Raw genomic sequence first — 10,978 nt, forward strand, 5'->3', positions numbered from 1 at the left:
TTTTCTTCTGTCTGATGTTTATCTCTATATTTCCTTTGAGCAGGAGCTGATAGAATGAGTAGATGAATTAATTTAATATAGATGATGAACTGTTATTTATTGCTAAACCACATAGAACATACATTAATGGTTCTAAGTTTTAACACTAAGAATGAAAATCTCATTTGTATTGATTTTTTTGTGATATTTGTTTCTTCATGTCGATAATATATAAATATACCTTATGGGTAAACAGCTGAAAATAAGCTTTCAAACTATCTGGGGTTCACTGACATTGGCAATTCTTCATATGCTTGTCCCCCAGCCCAGCACAAACAGCGGCCTGTTAGCTCAGTTGGTTAGAGCGTGGTGCTAATAACGCCAAGGTCACAGGTTCGATCCCTGTACAGGCCAAGTTTCTGTGTTAAAAAAAAGATGCTTTTTCTTGTGTCTCTTTGTTAACTGTATATCTCTTTGGAGCAAGAGCTGCTAGAATGATTAGTTGAATCAATTTGATATAGATGTGGAATTATATATCAATGTTAAAGTGCCTTGAACATCCATTAATGGTTCAAAGTTCTAACACTAAGTAATTAATCTCCCATTTATTACAAGTAATTTAGGAAAGTCTAGTTTTGATTTTTTGATAATGCTTAAAGACACCATGAATGTAAACAGCTGAATATAAGATTTCCATCTATCTCGGGTTAACAATCAGTAGCACTTCATCATCTGTTATTTCTTCAGTAGTATGCTATAAATATAGTAAGCCTATTATCTGATTCTGTTAGAACATGAAGTTAAAAATGCCAAGAACATACTTTCTACCACTCTCCAAGCAAACACTTAACGCTGCTTTAATGTTGAAATAAATGCATTTTCTTCTGTATCTTGTTTAAATCTATATTTCCTTTGAGCAGAAGCTGATAGAATGAGTAGATGAATTAATTTAATATAGATGATGAACTGTTATTTATTGCTAAACCACATGGAAAATACATTAATGGTTCTAAGTTTTAACACTAAGAATGAAAATCTCATTTGTATTGATTTTTTTGTGATATTTGTTTCTTCATGTCGATAATATATAAATATACCTTATGGGTAAACAGCTGAAAATAAGCTTTCAAACTATCTGGGGTTCACTGACATTAGCAATTCTTCATATGCTTGTCCCCCAGCCCAGCACAAACAGCGGCCTGTTAGCTCAGTTGGTTAGAGCGTGGTGCTAATAACGCCAAGCTCACAGGTTCGATCCCTGTACAGGCCAAGTTTCTGTGTTAAAAAAAAGATGCTTTTTCTTGTGTCTCTTTGTTAACTGTATATCTCTTTGGAGCAAGAGCTGCTAGAATCATTAGTTGAATCAATTTGATATAGATGTGGAATTATATATTAATGTTAAAGTGCCTTGAACATCCATTAATGGTTGTAAGTTCTAACACTAAGTAACTAAATCTCTCATTTATTACAAGCATTTTCTTCTTTCTGATGTTTAGCTCTATATTTCCTTTGAGCAGGAGCTGATAGAATGAGTAGATGAATTAATTTAATATAGATGATGAACTGTTATTTATTGCTAAACCACATAGAACATACATTAATGGTTCTAAGTTTTAACACTAAGAATGAAAATCTCATTTGTATTGATTTTTTTGTGATATTTGTTTCTTCATGTCGATAATATATAAATATACCTTATGGGTAAACAGCTGAAAATAAGCTTTCAAACTATCTGGGGTTCACTGACATTAGCAATTCTTCATATGCTTGTCCCCCAGCCCAGCACGAACGGCGGCCTGTTAGCACAGTTGGTTAGAGCGTGGTGCTAATAACGCCAAGGTCACAGGTTCGATCCCTGTACATGCCAAGTTTCTGTGTTAAATAAAAGATGCTTTTTCTTCTGTCTCTTTGTTATCTGTATATCTCTTTGGAGCAAGAGCTGCTAGAATCATTAGTTGAATCAATTTGATATAGATGTGGAATTATATATTAATGTTAAAGTGCCTTGAACATCCATTAATGGTTCAAAGTTCTAACACTAAGTAATTAATCTCCCATTTATTACAAGTAATTTAGGAAAGTCTAGTTTTGATTTTTTGATAATGCTTAAAGACACCATGAATGTAAACAGCTGAATATAAGATTTCCATCTATCTCGGGTTAACAATCAGTAGCACTTCATCATCTGTTATTTCTTCAGTAGTATGCTATAAATATAGTAAGCCTATTATCTGATTCTGTTAGAACATGAAGTTAAAAATGCCAAGAACATACTTTCTACCACTCTCCAAGCAAACACTTAACGCTGCTTTAATGTTGAAATAGATGCATTTTCTTCTGTATCTTGTTTAAATCTATATTTCCTTTGAGCAGAAGCTGATAGAATGAGTAGATGAATTAATTTAATATAGATTATGAACTGTTATTTATTGCTAAACCACATGGAAAATACATTAATGGTTCTAAGTTTTAACACTAAGATTGAAAATCTCATTTGTATTGATTTTTTTGTGATATTTGTTTCTTCATGTCGATAATATATAAATATACCTTATGGGTAAACAGCTGAAAATAAGCTTTCAAACTATCTGGGGTTCACTGACATTAGCAATTCTTCATATGCTTGTCCCCCAGCCCAGCACGAGCGGCGGCCTGTTAGCTCAGTTGGTTAGAGCGTGGTGCTAATAACGCCAAGGTCACAGGTTCGATCCCTGTACAGGCCAAGTTTCTGTGTTAAATAAAAGATGCTTTTTCTTCTGTCTCTTTGTTATCTGTATATCTCTTTGGAGCAAGAGCTGCTAGAATCATTAGTTGAATCAATTTGATATAGATGTGGAATTATATATTAATGTTAAACTGCCTTGAACATCCATTAATGGTTGTAAGTTCTAACACTAAGTAACTAAATCTCTCATTTATTACAAGCATTTTCTTCTGTCTGATGTTTATCTCTATATTTCCTTTGAGCAGGAGCTGATAGAATGAGAAGATGAATTAATTTAATATAGATTATGAACTGTTATTTATTGCTAAACCACATGGAAAATACATTAATGGTTCTAAGTTTTAACACTAAGATTGAAAATCTCATTTGTATTGATTTTTTTGTGATATTTGTTTCTTCATGTCGATAATATATAAATATACCTTATGGGTAAACAGCTGAAAATAAGCTTTCAAACTATCTGGGGTTCACTGACATTAGCAATTCTTCATATGCTTGTCCCCCAGCCCAGCACGAGCGGCGGCCTGTTAGCTCAGTTGGTTAGAGCGTGGTGCTAATAACGCCAAGGTCACAGGTTCCATCCCTGTACAGGCCAAGTTTCTGTGTTAAAAAAAAGATGCTTTTTCTTGTGTCTCTTTGTTAACTGTATATCTCTTTGGAGCAAGAGCTGCTAGTAGTTGAATCAATTTGATATAGATGTGGAATTATATATTAATGTTAAAGTGCCTTGAACATCCATTAATGGTTGTAAGTTCTAACACTAAGTAACTAAATCTCTCATTTATTACAAGCATTTTCTTCTGTCTGATGTTTATCTCTATATTTCCTTTGAGCAGGAGCTGATAGAATGAGTAGATGAATTAATTTAATATAGATGATGAACTGTTATTTATTGCTAAACCACATAGAACATACATTAATGGTTCTAAGTTTTAACACTAAGAATGAAAATCTCATTTGTATTGATTTTTTTGTGATATTTGTTTCTTCATGTCGATAATATATAAATATACCTTATGGGTAAACAGCTGAAAATAAGCTTTCAATCTATCTGGGGTTCACTGACATTAGCAGTTCTGCATATGCTTGTCCCCCAGCACAGCACGAACGGCGGCCTGTTAGCTCAGTTGGTTAGAGCGTGGTGCTAATAACGCCAAGGTCACAGGTTCGATCCCTGTACAGGCCAAGTTTCTGTGTTAAAAAAAAGATGCTTTTTCTTGTGTCTCTTTGTTAACTGTATATCTCTTTGGAGCAAGAGCTGCTAGTAGTTGAATCAATTTGATATAGATGTGGAATTATATATTAATGTTAAAGTGCCTTGAACATCCATTAATGGTTGTAAGTTCTAACACTAAGTAACTAAATCTCTCATTTATTACAAGCATTTTCTTCTGTCTGATGTTTATCTCTATATTTCCTTTGAGCAGGAGCTGATAGAATGAGTAGATGAATTAATTTAATATAGATGATGAACTGTTATTTATTGCTAAACCACATGGAAAATACATTAATGGTTCTAAGTTTTAACACTAAGATTGAAAATCTCATTTGTATTGATTTTTTTGTGATATTTGTTTCTTCATGTCGATAATATATAAATATACCTTATGGGTAAACAGCTGAAAATAAGCTTTCAAACTATCTGGGGTTCACTGACATTGGCAATTCTTCATATGCTTGTCCCCCAGCCCAGCACGAACGGCGGCCTGTTAGCTCAGTTGGTTAGAGCGTGGTGCTAATAACGCCAAGGTCACAGGTTCGATCCCTGTACAGGCCAAGTTTCTGTGTTAAAAAAAAGATGCTTTTTCTTGTGTCTCTTTGTTAACTGTATATCTCTTTGGAGCAAGAGCTGCTAGAATGATTAGTTGAATCAATGTGATATAGATGTGGAATTATATATTAATGTTAAAGTGCCTTGAACATCCATTAATGGTTCAAAGTTCTAACACTAAGTAATTAATCTCCCATTTATTACAAGTAATTTAGGAAAGTCTAGTTTTGATTTTTTGATAATGCTTAAAGACACCATGAATGTAAACAGCTGAATATAAGATTTCCATCTATCTCTGGTTAACAATCAGTAGCACTTCATCATCTGTTATTTCTTCACTAGTATGCTATAAAAATAGTAAGCCTATTATCTGATTCTGTTAGAACATGAAGTTAAAAATGCCAAGAACATACTTTCTACCACTCTCCAAGCAAACACTTAACGCTGCTTTAATGTTGAAATAAATGCATTTTCTTCTGTATCTTGTTTAAATCTATATTTCCTTTGAGCAGAAGCTGATAGAATGAGTGGATGAATTAATTTAATATAGATGATGAACTGTTATTTATTACTAAACCACATGGAAAATACATTAATGGTTCTAAGTTTTAACACTAAGATTGAAAATCTCATTTGTATTGATTTTTTTGTGATATTTGTTTCTTCATGTCGATAATATATAAATATACCTTATGGGTAAACAGCTGAAAATAAGCTTTCAAACTATCTGGGGTTCACTGACATTGGCAATTCTTCATATGCTTGTCCCCCAGCCCAGCACGAGCGGCGGCCTGTTAGCTCAGATGGTTAGAGCGTGGTGCTAATAACGCCAAGGTCACAGGTTCGATCCCTGTACAGGCCAAGTTTCTGTGTTAAATAAAAGAAGCTTTTTCTTCTGTCTCTTTGTTATCTGTATATCTCTTTGGAGCAAGAGCTGCTAGAATCATTAGTTGAATCAATTTGATATAGATGTGGAATTATATATTAATGTTAAAGTGCCTTGAACATCCATTAATGGTTGTAAGTTCTAACACTAAGTAACTAAATCTCTCATTTATTACAAGCATTTTCTTCTGTCTGATGTTTATCTCTATATTTCCTTTGAGCAGGAGCTGATAGAATGAGTAGATGAATTAATTTAATATAGATGATGAACTGTTATTTATTGCTAAACCACATGGAAAATACATTAATGGTTCTAAGTTTTAACACTAAGATTGAAAATCTCATTTGTATTGATTTTTTTGTGATATTTGTTTCTTCATGTCGATAATATATAAATATACCTTATGGGTAAACAGCTGAAAATAAGCTTTCAAACTATCTGGGGTTCACTGACATTCGCAATTCTTCATATGCTTGTCCCCCAGCCCAGCACGAACAGCGGCCTGTTAGCTCAGTTGGTTAGAGCGTGGTGCTAATAACGCCAAGGTCACAGGTTCGATCCCTGTACAGGCCAAGTTTCTGTGTTAAATAAAAGATGCTTTTTCTTCTGTCTCTTTGTTATCTGTATATCTCTTTGGAGCAAGAGCTGCTAGAATCATTAGTTGAATCAATTTGATATAGATGTGGAATTATATATTAATGTTAAAGTGCCTTGAACACCCATTAATGGTTCAAAGTTCTAACACTAAGTAATTAATCTCCCATTTATTACAAGTAATTTAGGAAAGTCTAGTTTTGATTTTTTGATAATGCTTAAAGACACCATGAATGTAAACAGCTGAATATAAGATTTCCATCTATCTCGGGTTAACAATCAGTAGCACTTCATCATCTGTTATTTCTTCAGTAGTATGCTATAAATATAGTAAGCCTATTATCTGATTCTGTTAGAACATGAAGTTAAAAATGCCAAGAACATACTTTCTACCACTCTCCAAGCAAACACTTAACGCTGCTTTAATGTTGAAATAGATGCATTTTCTTCTGTATCTTGTTTAAATCTATATTTCCTTTGAGCAGAAGCTGATAGAATGAGTAGATGAATTAATTTAATATAGATTATGAACTGTTATTTATTGCTAAACCACATGGAAAATACATTAATGGTTCTAAGTTTTAACACTAAGATTGAAAATCTCATTTGTATTGATTTTTTTGTGATATTTGTTTCTTCATGTCGATAATATATAAATATACCTTATGGGTAAACAGCTGAAAATAAGCTTTCAAACTATCTGGGGTTCACTGACATTAGCAATTCTTCATATGCTTGTCCCCCAGCCCAGCACGAGCGGCGGCCTGTTAGCTCAGTTGGTTAGAGCGTGGTGCTAATAACGCCAAGGTCACAGGTTCGATCCCTGTACAGGCCAAGTTTCTGTGTTAAATAAAAGATGCTTTTTCTTCTGTCTCTTTGTTATCTGTATATCTCTTTGGAGCAAGAGCTGCTAGAATCATTAGTTGAATCAATTTGATATAGATGTGGAATTATATATTAATGTTAAAGTGCCTTGAACATCCATTAATGGTTGTAAGTTCTAACACTAAGTAACTAAATCTCTCATTTATTACAAGCATTTTCTTCTGTCTGATGTTTATCTCTATATTTCCTTTGAGCAGGAGCTGATAGAATGAGTAGATGAATTAATTTAATATAGATGATGAACTGTTATTTATTGCTAAACCACATAGAACATACATTAATGGTTCTAAGTTTTAACACTAAGAATGAAAATCTCATTTGTATTGATTTTTTTGTGATATTTGTTTCTTCATGTCGATAATATATAAATATACCTTATGGGTAAACAGCTGAAAATAAGCTTTCAAACTATCTGGGGTTCACTGACATTAGCAATTCTTCATATGCTTGTCCCCCAGCCCAGCACGAACGGCGGCCTGTTAGCTCAGTTGGTTAGAGCGTGGTGCTAATAACGCCAAGGTCACAGGTTCGATCCCTGTACAGGCCAAGTTTCTGTGTTAAAAAAAAGATGCTTTTTCTTGTGTCTCTTTGTTAACTGTATATCTCTTTGGAGCAAGAGCTGCTAGAATCATTAGTTGAATCAATTTGATATAGATGTGGAATTATATATTAATGTTAAAGTGCCTTGAACATCCATTAATGGTTGTAAGTTCTAACACTAAGTAACTAAATCTCTCATTTATTACAAGCATTTTCTTCTGTCTGATGTTTATCTCTATATTTCCTTTGAGCAGGAGCTGATAGAATGAGTAGATGAATTAATTTAATATAGATGATGAACTGTTATTTATTGCTAAACCACATAGAACATACATTAATGGTTCTAAGTTTTAACACTAAGAATGAAAATCTCATTTGTATTGATTTTTTTGTGATATTTGTTTCTTCATGTCGATAATATATAAATATACCTTATGGGTAAACAGCTGAAAATAAGCTTTCAAACTATCTGCGGTTCACTGACATTAGCAATTCTTCATATGCTTGTCCCCCAGCCCAGCACGAACAACGGCCTGTTAGCACAGTTGGTTAGAGCGTGGTGCTAATAACGCCAAGGTCACAGGTTCGATCCCTGTACAGGCCAAGTTTCTGTGTTAAATAAAAGATGCTTTTTCTTCTGTCTCTTTGTTATCTGTATATCTCTTTGGAGCAAGAGCTGCTAGAATCATTAGTTGAATCAATTTGATATAGATGTGGAATTATATATTAATGTTAAAGTGCCTTGAACATCCATTAATGGTTCAAAGTTCTAACACTAAGTAATTAATCTCCCATTTATTACAAGTAATTTAGGAAAGTCTAGTTTTGATTTTTTGATAATGCTTAAAGACACCATGAATGTAAACAGCTGAATATAAGATTTCCATCTATCTCGAGTTAACAATCAGTAGCACTTCATCATCTGTTATTTCTTCAGTAGTATGCTATAAATATAGTAAGCCTATTATCTGATTCTGTTAGAACATGAAGTTAAAAATGCCAAGAACATACTTTCTACCACTCTCCAAGCAAACACTTAACGCTGCTTTAATGTTGAAATAGATGCATTTTCTTCTGTATCTTGTTTAAATCTATATTTCCTTTGAGCAGAAGCTGATAGAATGAGTAGATGAATTAATTTAATATAGATTATTAACTGTTATTTATTGCTAAACCACATGGAAAATACATTAATGGTTCTAAGTTTTAACACTAAGATTGAAAATCTCATTTGTATTGATTTTTTTGTGATATTTGTTTCTTCATGTCGATAATATATAAATATACCTTATGGGTAAACAGCTGAAAATAAGCTTTCAAACTATCTGGGGTTCACTGACATTAGCAATTCTTCATATGCTTGTCCCCCAGCCCAGCACGAGCGGCGGCCTGTTAGCTCAGTTGGTTAGAGCGTGGTGCTAATAACGCCAAGGTCACAGGTTCGATCCCTGTACAGGCCAAGTTTCTGTGTTAAATAAAAGATGCTTTTTCTTCTGTCTCTTTGTTATCTGTATATCTCTTTGGAGCAAGAGCTGCTAGAATCATTAGTTGAATCAATTTGATATAGATGTGGAATTATATATTAATGTTAAAGTGCCTTGAACATCCATTAATGGTTGTAAGTTCTAACACTAAGTAACTAAATCTCTCATTTATTCCAAGCATTTTCTTCTGTCTGATGTTTATCTCTATATTTCCTTTGAGCAGGAGCTGATAGAATAAGTAGATGAATTAATTTAATATAGATGATGAACTGTTATTTATTGCTAAACCACATAGAACATACATTAATGGTTCTAAGTTTTAACACTAAGAATGAAAATCTCATTTGTATTGATTTTTTTGTGATATTTGTTTCTTCATGTCGATAATATATAAATATACCTTATGGGTAAACAGCTGAAAATAAGCTTTCAAACTATCTGGGGTTCACTGACATTAGCAGTTCTGCATATGCTTGTCCCCCAGCACAGCACGAACGGCGGCCTGTTAGCTCAGTTGGTTAGAGCGTGGTGCTAATAACGCCAAGGTCACAGGTTCGATCCCTGTACAGGCCAAGTCTCTGTGTTAAAAAAAAGATGCTTTTTCTTGTGTCTCTTTGTTAACTGTATATCTCTTTGGAGCAAGAGCTGCTAGTAGTTGAATCAATTTGATATAGATGTGGAATTATATATTAATGTTAAAGTGCCTTGAACATCCATTAATGGTTGTAAGTTCTAACACTAAGTAACTAAATCTCTCATTTATTACAAGCATTTTCTTCTGTCTGATGTTTATCTCTATATTTCCTTTGAGCAGGAGCTGATAGAATGAGTAGATGAATTAATTTAATATAGATGATGAACTGTTATTTATTGCTAAACCACATGGAAAATACATTAATGGTTCTAAGTTTTAACACTAAGATTGAAAATCTCATTTGTATTGATTTTTTTGTGATATTTGTTTCTTCATGTCGATAATATATAAATATACCTTATGGGTAAACAGCTGAAAATAAGCTTTCAAACTATCTGGGGTTCACTGACATTAGCAATTCTTCATATGCTTGTCCCCCAGCCCAGCACGAACGGCGGCCTGTTAGCTCAGTTGGTTAGAGCGTGGTGCTAATAACGCCAAGGTCACAGGTTCGATCCCTGTACAGGCCAAGTTTCTGTGTTCAATAAAAGATGCTTTTTCTTGTGTCTCTTTGTTATCTGTATATCTCTTTGGAGCAAGAGCTGCTAGAATGATTAGTTGAATCAATGTGATATAGATGTGGAATTATATATTAATGTTAAAGTGCCTTGAACATCCATTAATGGTTCAAAGTTCTAACACTAAGTAATTAATCTCCCATTTATTACAAGTAATTTAGGAAAGTCTAGTTTTGATTTTTTGATAATGCTTAAAGACACCATGAATGTAAACAGCTGAATATAAGATTTCCATCTATCTCTGGTTAACAATCAGTAGCACTTCATCATCTGTTATTTCTTCACTAGTATGCTATAAAAATAGTAAGCCTATTATCTGATTCTGTTAGAACATGAAGTTAAAAATGCCAAGAACATACTTTCTACCACTCTCCAAGCAAACACTTAACGCTGCTTTAATGTTGAAATAAATGCATTTTCTTCTGTATCTTGTTTAAATCTATATTTCCTTTGAGCAGAAGCTGATAGAATGAGTATATGAATTAATTTAATATAGATGATGAACTGTTATTTATTACTAAACCACATGGAAAATACATTAATGGTTCTAAGTTTTAACACTAAGAATGAAAATCTCATTTGTATTGATTTTTTTGTGATATTTGTTTCTTCATGTCGATAATATATAAATATACCTTATGGGTAAACAGCTGAAAATAAGCTTTCAAACTATCTGGGGTTCACTGACATTACCACTTCTTCATATGCTTGTCCCCCAGCCCAGCACGAACAGCGGCCTGTTAGCTCAGTTGGTTAGAGCGTGGTGCTAATAACGCCAAGGTCACAGGTTCGATCCCTGTACAGGCCAAGTTTCTGTGTTAAATAAAAGATGCTTTTTCTTCTGTCTCTTTGTTATCTGTATATCTCTTTGGAGCAAGAGCTGCTAGAATCATTAGTTGAAT

At 33.4% G+C, this 10,978-nt stretch overlaps 11 non-coding genes across 11 annotated transcripts; all 11 read left to right on the plus strand.

The window, feature by feature from the left end:
• The first annotated feature begins 319 nt into the window (after positions 1–319).
• On the plus strand, positions 320–393 carry TRNAI-AAU (transfer RNA isoleucine (anticodon AAU)). The gene has a single exon. It is a non-coding gene; the product is annotated as a tRNA-Ile (tRNA).
• Positions 394–2,628: 2,235 nt separating this feature from the next.
• TRNAI-AAU (transfer RNA isoleucine (anticodon AAU)) lies at positions 2,629–2,702 on the plus strand. The gene has a single exon. It is a non-coding gene; the product is annotated as a tRNA-Ile (tRNA).
• Positions 2,703–3,816: 1,114 nt separating this feature from the next.
• On the plus strand, positions 3,817–3,890 carry TRNAI-AAU (transfer RNA isoleucine (anticodon AAU)). Its single transcript has one exon. It is a non-coding gene; the product is annotated as a tRNA-Ile (tRNA).
• Positions 3,891–4,407: 517 nt separating this feature from the next.
• TRNAI-AAU (transfer RNA isoleucine (anticodon AAU)) lies at positions 4,408–4,481 on the plus strand. Its single transcript has one exon. It is a non-coding gene; the product is annotated as a tRNA-Ile (tRNA).
• A 1,379-nt stretch (positions 4,482–5,860) lies between these two features.
• On the plus strand, positions 5,861–5,934 carry TRNAI-AAU (transfer RNA isoleucine (anticodon AAU)). The gene has a single exon. It is a non-coding gene; the product is annotated as a tRNA-Ile (tRNA).
• Positions 5,935–6,716: 782 nt separating this feature from the next.
• Positions 6,717–6,790, plus strand: TRNAI-AAU (transfer RNA isoleucine (anticodon AAU)). The gene has a single exon. It is a non-coding gene; the product is annotated as a tRNA-Ile (tRNA).
• A 523-nt stretch (positions 6,791–7,313) lies between these two features.
• TRNAI-AAU (transfer RNA isoleucine (anticodon AAU)) lies at positions 7,314–7,387 on the plus strand. The gene has a single exon. It is a non-coding gene; the product is annotated as a tRNA-Ile (tRNA).
• Positions 7,388–8,766: 1,379 nt separating this feature from the next.
• On the plus strand, positions 8,767–8,840 carry TRNAI-AAU (transfer RNA isoleucine (anticodon AAU)). Its single transcript has one exon. It is a non-coding gene; the product is annotated as a tRNA-Ile (tRNA).
• Positions 8,841–9,363: 523 nt separating this feature from the next.
• Positions 9,364–9,437, plus strand: TRNAI-AAU (transfer RNA isoleucine (anticodon AAU)). Its single transcript has one exon. It is a non-coding gene; the product is annotated as a tRNA-Ile (tRNA).
• Positions 9,438–9,954: 517 nt separating this feature from the next.
• TRNAI-AAU (transfer RNA isoleucine (anticodon AAU)) lies at positions 9,955–10,028 on the plus strand. Its single transcript has one exon. It is a non-coding gene; the product is annotated as a tRNA-Ile (tRNA).
• Positions 10,029–10,810: 782 nt separating this feature from the next.
• On the plus strand, positions 10,811–10,884 carry TRNAI-AAU (transfer RNA isoleucine (anticodon AAU)). Its single transcript has one exon. It is a non-coding gene; the product is annotated as a tRNA-Ile (tRNA).
• The last annotated feature ends 94 nt before the right edge of the window (positions 10,885–10,978 follow it).

Source organism: Triturus cristatus, unplaced genomic scaffold (genome assembly GCF_964204655.1).
Source record: "Triturus cristatus unplaced genomic scaffold, aTriCri1.1 SCAFFOLD_1045, whole genome shotgun sequence".
Lineage (NCBI taxonomy): Eukaryota > Metazoa > Chordata > Amphibia > Caudata > Salamandridae > Triturus > Triturus cristatus.